Below are 10000 nucleotides of genomic sequence, written 5' to 3'. Positions count from 1 at the left end.
ATATCCTATGACCTTGTCCCCATCAGCCAACAATAGTCACTAGGTTTTTCCATGAAGTTAACTAAAAACATAATATCTTATGATACTTTTATTAAAAAAAACAATTATGTCAGTGTTTCAGTCATTTGTACACAGATGAATCATGTGTTACTTGAAAGTTCCTTTACACAACTGTTTGTTTATATCTTGCATAAACTGTATCACATTTTGGGAATTAAAGGCTTTGTTTTCAAATGTCTGTCTTATGCCATCAACACCATTCTCCAGTTGTAACCTTTCTCCCAAAGAATACCGTTTTTAATATAAAAAATACCAAACAGCTCTTTCGTATGTTTGCATTTCTCACAATTATAGTTTTTTTTTTAATATATTGATAAATAATAGTTTTAATGAATTTTTTTATTTTTTCTTATATTGTGTAATTCAACGCCTCATTTTACTTCTAAAATGAAACGCTTGTTGAATATATCGTTTATTCTCTCTCTATTAATTTCCTCTAGCGAACAACATCAAATCCCTTCACTAGTTTCTGCAATTGTTTTTCACATATCCACAAAAGCTAATCCGAAACTCCATTAACAATTGCAGTGAAGTCTCATAGCAACTGTTTTTCCTTTACTGATAAATATAAAAAAAATATATTGAACACTAAACATTCTATACATCTACGACTTTTATACCCATCAAACCCACTGGCTGTATTTAAATATACTACCAGCTATTTTGATTTAGGCTTTACCCTATTTTGTTGTATTATTCTACAAATTTTCTATATCAATATTTTCATAAAATTGCACAGAAAATGTTGACCGTATTTGTTTCCTGGCTTAGTTCGTGGAAGCAAAAGTTTGAAATAAGCTCATCTATACTGTGACATAAAAATATCAGGTAGCATTTAACCTATATCAGTAATTCTCTCTTTCTCTCTCTCTCTCTCTCTCTCTCTCTCTCTCTCTCTCTCTCTCTCTCTCTCTCTCTCTCTACACGAATTACTCCTACCTCGTCGACTTTATTAGATGTTTTAATTACGAATAAGCATGACAGTGTCTATAACATTGAAGTCAATCCCAGTCTAGTTGCAGACCATGAACACATTTCTTTTGTAATTGATATTGAGAAACCAAAACGCAAACCAGTAATCATAACCTCCAGAAGTTTGAGAAATGATTCCCCGGAATGGTTGAGCAATATGTTATTGGAACAAACTCCTATTTTAAATCAAATTCTTAGTACAGACGACGTAAATATACAGATTAGAATTTTTAATGATACATTCAATTATTGTTTAGATATATGTGCCCCTGTTACCACTAAAGAAATAAAGCGACCAAGTGCTCCTTGGATTAAAGATGAGTTAAAATCAAAAATAGTTGAGAGAGATGCAGCTCAGAAGAGACTAAAAGAAGATAGGCAAAATGAAAATCTAAACACTGAATATAAAGAAAAGAAGAAAGAAGTAAGCGCTAATATACGGGTGGCTAGAGCTTTGTACTTTAAAGATGAAGTCAGGAAAAGCAAATCTATGAAAGACACTTGGAGAATAATAAATACTATGGTACCTAATAGAAGAAATGTTAAAGTCGAATTTGACAATCCAGAAACTAAAGCAGACCAGTTTAATCATTTTTTTGCCAATATTGGAAAGAATACATACAAGAAAACACAAGAAATTCTTTGTAAATATAACACACTAAACCTGCAAACTACCCAAATAGAGGTCGACAATACTATTTACCTATTCAGACCACAGCCCGTGTCTGTGGAAAAAGTAATATTAACGATTAAGAATTTGAGCCACAGTAATGCGTTTGGAGTAGATGGCATTCCCACTCGTTTTTTAAAGGATTCCCTTTTAATTATTGCTTTTTATGTTACGATCATTATCAATACGTCCATAGTAACTGGTGTGTACCCATCTGTTTGGAAACATCCTTTAGTTAACCCCTTTCATAAAAACGGAGATAAAGATGACCCAGGCAATTTTAGACCAGTTTCTATCTTACCAGTCCTGTCTAAAGTTATAGAAAAAATCGTGGCTGAACAGCTTATGGAACATCTCGAAGAAAACAAACTGTTATCTGATACACAGCATGGTTTTCGTAGAGGCTTATCCACAGAGACTGCGCTCATGAAGTTGACAGATGAAATATATAAGAATATTGACAATAAGAATATTTCCCTATTAATTTTATGTGATCTTTCAAAAGCTTTCGATAGCGTGAACCATACAGAGTTGTTGAAAGCATGCAAAGAACACCATATTGATATTTTTTGGTTGGGTGATTACTTGCAAGATCGTTCTCAAGCTGTTAAACTAGGCAATGTCAAATCGAGGTTAGAGAAAGTTGAATATGGTGTACCTCAAGGGTCTGTGCTGGGCCCAATATTATTTTTGATATACGTTAATGATATGGCCAAATATATAAAGGATTGCTTTTTAATTCAGTATGCGGATGACTCCCAAGTTTTGCTCTCTGATTCGCTAGAAAACTTGGAGGAGTTATTTGAAAGGGCAGATTTTATTTTACTAGAAATGAAAAAATACTTCTTAAGGAAAGGATTGCTAATGAATGCCAGTAAAACGCAATGCATGTTTATAGGTACTTCACAATACATGAGCAAGATTGACAATAATATAACAATTAGATGCGATGGTGAAGAGGTAAAGACTAGCAATTATGTAAAAAATCTAGGTTTGTATATAGACAAATGTATGACATTTAATCATCACATTGATGAAATAAGTAGAAAAGTGAGCGGTATCTTGATGTATATTAATAGAATAAAAGATCATTTTGATAACTCGACTAGAATAATAATAGTTCAAAGCCTAGCCTTAAGTATAGTAAGTTATTGTATTAAAATCTGGGGAGGGACTAACGACGTATACTTAGAAAAAGCCCAGAAACTTGTAAATTTTGCTGCTCGGGTCGCGGTAGGGGGGGGTTAGAAAATATGATCACATCACCCCAGTCCTCAAACAACTACAATGGTTAAAATTAAGAAATCAATATATCTATGAAATTTGTGTTTTTGTTTTTAAAGTTTTAAAAAAGGAATACCCAAGCTGGTTATATGATTTTTTAAACGTCGGTAATTGCAGGGATGCCTCAACTAGGTAAAATAATAACTTATATATACAAAGATACCGAACTGACTTTGGATCACGCTCTATGGTAATAAGGAGCCCATCAGCCTGGAACAAGCTACCTCAAAATCTTAGGGACTGTTCAAGTGCTAACGTTTTTAAAAGGAAACTTAAAGATTATCTTTTAAACAAACACTGTGAATAAGATAGATTTTTTTTTTCTATTCATTTTTATCACCGATGTTTTATGAGTTTTGAATTTTATGAAATTTTATGTTCATCTGATTGAAGTCGCTATTTTCCTTAATTTATGAATGATACTAATTTATTGAAAATTTTAATCTGAAAGAGCAAATTACACCCTCTCAGTGTGTATAGGTTTTTAAAGTAATACTATTTTATATTTTAAGTATTATGTATCTTTTATGTAAAGCTATCCATTAGAAATGGAACTTATATATAACTTATTGTTTTAATATATAGTTTTTTGTTTTAACAAAAGAATAACCATTGTAATAATGGAAATAAAGATTTTGACTTTGACTTTGACTTTGACTCTTTCCCTGACGACGATGACGACGACTAAGGGTACAGTAAATAGAGGCATTCAAAATTTTCAAAGGAAAAACAACTGTAGATTACAACATTCTATTCACGTTTAGCACAAATCAGTCCAGAGGTAACGGTTACAAACTGGAATTGAAATTATACGACACCACTAAATGTGGCAATTTCTTTACATATAAAATAGCAAATAATTTAATAGAATTCCAGTGGATGTAGTAAACAGTAACACGGTAAACGAGTTCAGGAATAAGTTAGAGAAAATCATATGAACTCTCTAAATGCTTAAACTAAATAGCTCTACCAAGGAGCAAATGGAGTCTCCGCGGATGGACTAAAGAGAATGTGAGATATCCAAAATCCTTGTGACTCCTTGTAACTCGCATAAGAACTTGAGTTTTCCTATCCTACTTAGATTTAGAAGATAAGTTAAATTTAGGATTGTAAACTTCTAACCATCCTCTTTCTAAGTTGGACACTTTGCCATTTATATGAAGATTTTCATACTCAAATTCTTAAATACTAAAGAAATAAAGTTTGAGAATATAAAGGCATTTATATACAAGTTTTTATTTTTTATTTTTATTTTTTTCATTCTTGTTTTTTTACAGTGAAAATCAAGAGCAAGAGGGAGAAGCCATAAGTAGCTTTAAGAATCAGAAGGGGATCGTTAGGAAGTTTGAAAATCCACTGTCTTGGGTTGAAAATCTCTTACGTCAGGGTACACACAGTAACAGTATTCTGTTTCTTTATTTCTTTTCCTCAATGGGCTATTTTCCTTGTCTAGTCTCTTGGGCTTAGAGCATCCTGCTTTTCCAACTAGGGGTGTAGCTTAACTAGTAGTAATACTTATGAGTACACTCAGGCCCAATAATTCTGATTCCTTATTTCCTTATCTCAATGGATTAGTATCCTTGTCTAAACCCTTAGGCTTTTAGCATCCGGCTTTTCCAACAAATTTTGTGTTCTATACCCTAATATTAAAACATTCGTTTGCAATTATTTCTTATATATATATATATATATATATATATATATATATATATATATATATATATATATATATATATATATATATATATATATATATATATACGCAACAAACCTGAAGTAATACTGTCCTCCTATTTATTTAAACCAATTTTTCCTAAAATATAATTTTTAATGCAGTAAAATTTGAATTTGAAATGCTGCATTTACTTACGCATTTCTACGAAAAAATATTTAATCTTTGTTGGCGAAGTATTAATTATGCTAACTACAAGGGAACAATTATTATTATTATTATTATTATTATTATTATTATTATTATTATTATTATTATATTATTATTATTATTATTATTATTATTATTATTAATATTAATATTATCAATATAATTATTATCATTATTATTATTATTATTATCATTATTACCATTATTATTAACTTACATGAAACCCTACTTGGAAAAGCTGGATGCTATAAGCACAAGGGCTTCAACAGGAGAAAAGTAACCAAGTGATGAAAGGAAATAAGGAAATGAACAATTAAAATGGAGTAATTAAAGAACAGGAACAACATCAAAACAGATACTTCATTTATGAACTATAAAAAGAGAATTATTTTCATTATGGTGCCATATTTAGAGAAGCATAATGGAACCTGGCAGAGAACCTTAAAAAAAAAAAAAAAAAAAAAAAAAAAAAAAAAAAACACACACACAGAAGTAAAGAAATGGAGTAGTGAATAATAAACCGAGCATGGAAGTATATAAATCTAATGCGTTGATATGAGTAACAATGTTAAATACATACATACATACATACATACATACATACATCATAATCATCTCCTATACCTATTGACGCCAAGGGCCTCGGTTATATTTCGTCAGTCGTCTCTGTCTTGAGCTTTTAAATCAATACTTCACCATTCATCACCTCCTACTTCGCGCTTCATAATCCTGAGCCATATAGGCCTGGGTCTTTCAACTCTTCTAGTTCCTTGTAGAGCCCAGCAGAACGTTTGGTGAACTAATCTCTCTTGAGGAGTGCGAAGAACATCCCCAAACCATATCCATCTACACCTCATCATGATCTCATCCACATATGGCACTCGAGTAATCTCTCTTATAGTTCTATTTCTAATCCTGCCTTGCCACTTAACTCTCAATATCCTCATGGGGGCTTTGGTTTCAAATCTACTAAATATATTGGAGATTGTTTCATTGTCATATCATGACTCATGTCCATACAGTAACACCGATCTCACTAAACTGATTATAATCGGATTTCTAGATGTAATTCCACGCCATTTGATTTCCAAATTCTACTTAACCTAGCCAATGTATAATTTGCTTTTTTCAACATTTCACTAAACTCAAATTCTAAATACCCTATAATGGAGATCATAGTTCCTAAAAACATGAATGATTCTACCTCGTTACTCCTTTCTCCTTCCAATGATATTTTATCTTCCATTGCATACTCCGTTCTCATAATCTCTATCTTTCTTCTGTTTATCTTCAGCCCAACCTCGTGTAATATTTCATGCATTCTGGTAAGTAAGCATAGCAAATCCTTTAGTGTTGTGCTAACAAGTACAACATCGTCAGCATACACTAGGTCTGCTAAATTTCTATCACCAATCCAGTCCAGTACATCTAAACCATCTCTGACTGTTCTACGCATTACAAAATCCATGAGGATGAACAACATAGGTGACAACACATTTCCTTGGAGGGCTTCACTGTTTACTGGAAATTCATTTGAGAAGACTCCATTAACATTAACTTTGCACTTGCTATGCTCATACATACATCAAGTATATTCTTCTATTTCATGCTTTGGTACATGTGAACTAGTATTATCTATTCAATCAATATTTATCTAATAAGGATCTTATTCAATAAACTCATAAATTCATGCATGCATACATACGAAACCATTTCAGCTATCATTAGCCTTTATTCGTTTCTATATATTGTTCACTGCACATAAACTATCATTTTTTAATGATATTATATCATTTAAAAACTGGTAACTATAGAATAAGCTAAATTTTATTAAAGATTGAATGCTTTACCCTGTTATCAATATCACGAATGCGTTTCATTTTAGACATAAAAGAGAGGAGCCAAAGAAAACAGTGTATAAGCATACCATTACTTGAACATGGGTACATAATTCTTACGACCTCCATTATTCTGAAGTACTAAAAGATTCCAGCGTTACCCAAATCATTTGGTTTTGTTCATAAATTCCGCTTTAGGAACATCAAAAATGTTTTAGATGCTTTTATTATATGAAGTAATATTAGCTACCTTCACACTGAACCACCAATAATGCCTCCCAAAAAGGTAATGGATGGTAATATTTTCAGGTAAGATATTTGTGCAATAAATTGCTTGATATTAGTTCTTAGAGACTATTGATCATACTAGCTATGATATATCGCCCCAGAACAGAATGCTATTACGCCCCCTGAGAATAAAGAAGTGCCTTACTTTGCTATTCTATGCAACTTAATATCTTTTCTAGTACCTCCAAAGGAAGGTCATTAAAACGTGAAAAAATAGATGCAATAATAATGCAATATATATTACTAGAATAAAAAGTATATGAAACACTAGAGTGGGGAAGAAATAAAATCAATACAACATTTTGAATGTGCGTGATTACCAGGAAATATTTATGGTAAGGGATAATATTTTGGGAACGTAACTTACTTCAAATATACTGTAAACTTATTGCAACTGATTATTAATAAAAAATGCTGAGTTCCCATTTGTAGGTAAAGATGAAAATCCATTATTGATTTTTTTTTTATCAATTCGAAATAATTTTTTTTCTATGTAAGCTAGTCTCATAATGTGAAGTTTTCAATATCTTTCTAAATGAACATATTATATTAATCATCCGTGATACTGAAATAATTCCTATTTTAAGGATCAATAATGCTAGTTAACCAACTAATCATTGAAATATAAATAAACATTTCAGCCTCTTTCCAAGTATAAAGGGAATCATATAAAAAGTGAACTCGGGTGATATCAGCTGAATATAATAATGACTCTTCTGTACAGTGTTTTCATTATGCTAGAAAACCATATAAAGATTGCATATAGATGGAATCATAGCTGTTAGCACTAAATCCATAAAATAAGTTCCACCCTTCGCTATTCCATTGTTAGAAACTAGCTTGAAACAAGAATTGAAGGAACTATGTTTACATAATCACATGCTTGTAATCATAGAAGGAAATAAAATTCCCTTATATTTGTTTTCAACATTTCCTATTCTTAGATTACCAGATAAATACAAATTCCAAGGCGGATAATCATGTGGTTAAGTGTAAATCATAGGCTTCAGTACTACATGCACTCACTGCACAGCCTCTACAACGTTTATATCGCTTCCAGGAGGCTAATATCACTGATAGTTCTTTCTTCAGACACTTTCTATAACGTTTAGCTCGAAGGCTAAATTGGCTACCAGACTTTGCTCAGACAGCCTCTATAAGCAGCTAGTATCTATTTGATATACTAGTCAAGTATAACTATCTCTTTTGGAACTTGAACCAATGCTTATGGAACTTCTTGTAAATTCTTTAGGGACATAATGATAAAAGCTGAAGGGAGCCCTGTCTCTGACTACATGTTCAAATGGTAGGTACATTGCACACCCATTACTAGAAAAGCCCTCTGAGACTGCAGATCTTCACCATGGCAGCTTATTTCTCGAAACCGGCGTACCTTTCCCAGAATCTATTGATCTTTTGCGGGTCTTTGCATAACAATTTAAAATCCTTGCAAGTTCTACTATTTTACAACTAAGATTGTGGCCATATGGTTGATGACCATTAATTTGACCTTATGCTTAACCTTAACCTTGGGCTTGATCTTGACCTTCGACTTATTATATATTAATTGGCGTAGATTTTTATACACTCAAATATGAACAAAGTTTAAAGTCTCTTTGACAACGATGTCCAGATTTATGGCTGATTACGAGATTGGGACAATTTGCTTGACAGTGACCTTAACCTTACAAAAAATAATCATTTCCATCTTTTCACATAACAGTTTCTTCCTAAATATTTCACTAGTCTACGATTGAAATGTGGCAAGGAAGCTGCCAAACGATCCGGTGACTGATGCCTGAATCTGGAGAACACTGGAGGCCCCATCATCTTGATATGGTGATAAATGCTATGTTTAGTGGCTACCGTGGGCATTTGACGACGTTCTGGGCGGAAAACCTCTGGTTACGACGTGAGGAGAGCGAGGTCGATGGGCGCTGATTGGAGAGGTGTCGAGAAGTACATATCAGAGTTGACTTACTGCCGGTGAGTAATATCAATTAAGATGTGGAAATGTGAGAAGAAATCTGCAGCAAGGACTGGCATTGTGATGTCAGCAATGAGAAACTACATATCATATTTAGGCGCTTCCAAACGATAAAGTGAGATTATCTTAACCATGGGTGGGTATCGCAGATCCCTTGGCAGTTACCAGGCGTACATCAGCAAACTTTTGCAGAGTGCGTCATGTTCTGGAGAGTGGTCTTGGCAAAAGAGAACAGAAATCACCCATGCATACCAAAAATGGCACACCCTTACCTGGATCATATAAATAGAAAAGAATAGTGACAGAGAAAGACATTGCCGTAAGTGATGGTCTATTTAGACGGTTTTTGCACACTGCCAACCATTTAAATATTTCTTCACAGCAACCTTAATCTAGAATGGTAGTAGCGTGCTATGGCCGATGGGCATCACTAAGTGGCTGATGATGTCATTGGTTGTACATGAGTAAGAAGCAGTATATGTGGGTGATGGGCGACTTTATCGCTGCTTCAGCACTCCACTTTTGTGTGTCAGTGTCCTACTCATTCACGTCAGCTTCAGTCGATGTTGAATAGTTGTCCTCTTCGTCAGGAATGGAAGTGTTGATGGAGGTCTTGAAGGTCATGTAGAGGCTGTCCATAAGGGCGTCGACTTTGATCATCTGGGCCTTTATGGACAAAATACTGAACTTAGGGATGACAGCGCGTACAGGTTCACGATTGCAGGTAAATGTTTTTGGTCATTTCACTGAGGGTAAGTGAATTTTTTTGGTCCCTATTGGTTGTTGAGAGAGCTGAAAAAGCTTGGCTATATAAAACGCTGGCGATTGGGAGTATTGCTGCAGGAGGTATGTTTTGAGGGAGTGGTATGCTTTTTAGGGTATCCCGTTATTTGCAAAGCCAATCAGAAATTTCTGGGAATGTGTACTTGGGGATCCCTGTGACGACATAGTTGGCTTTACAATTTCAGGGAGTCACGCCATTGATGCGAAACTGAGGTTTGTTCCCCTGGAACCAGTCA

Source organism: Palaemon carinicauda, chromosome 1 (genome assembly GCF_036898095.1).
Source record: "Palaemon carinicauda isolate YSFRI2023 chromosome 1, ASM3689809v2, whole genome shotgun sequence".
Taxonomy (NCBI): Eukaryota; Metazoa; Arthropoda; class Malacostraca; order Decapoda; family Palaemonidae; genus Palaemon; species Palaemon carinicauda.
This window is presented reverse-complemented; position numbering follows the sequence as displayed.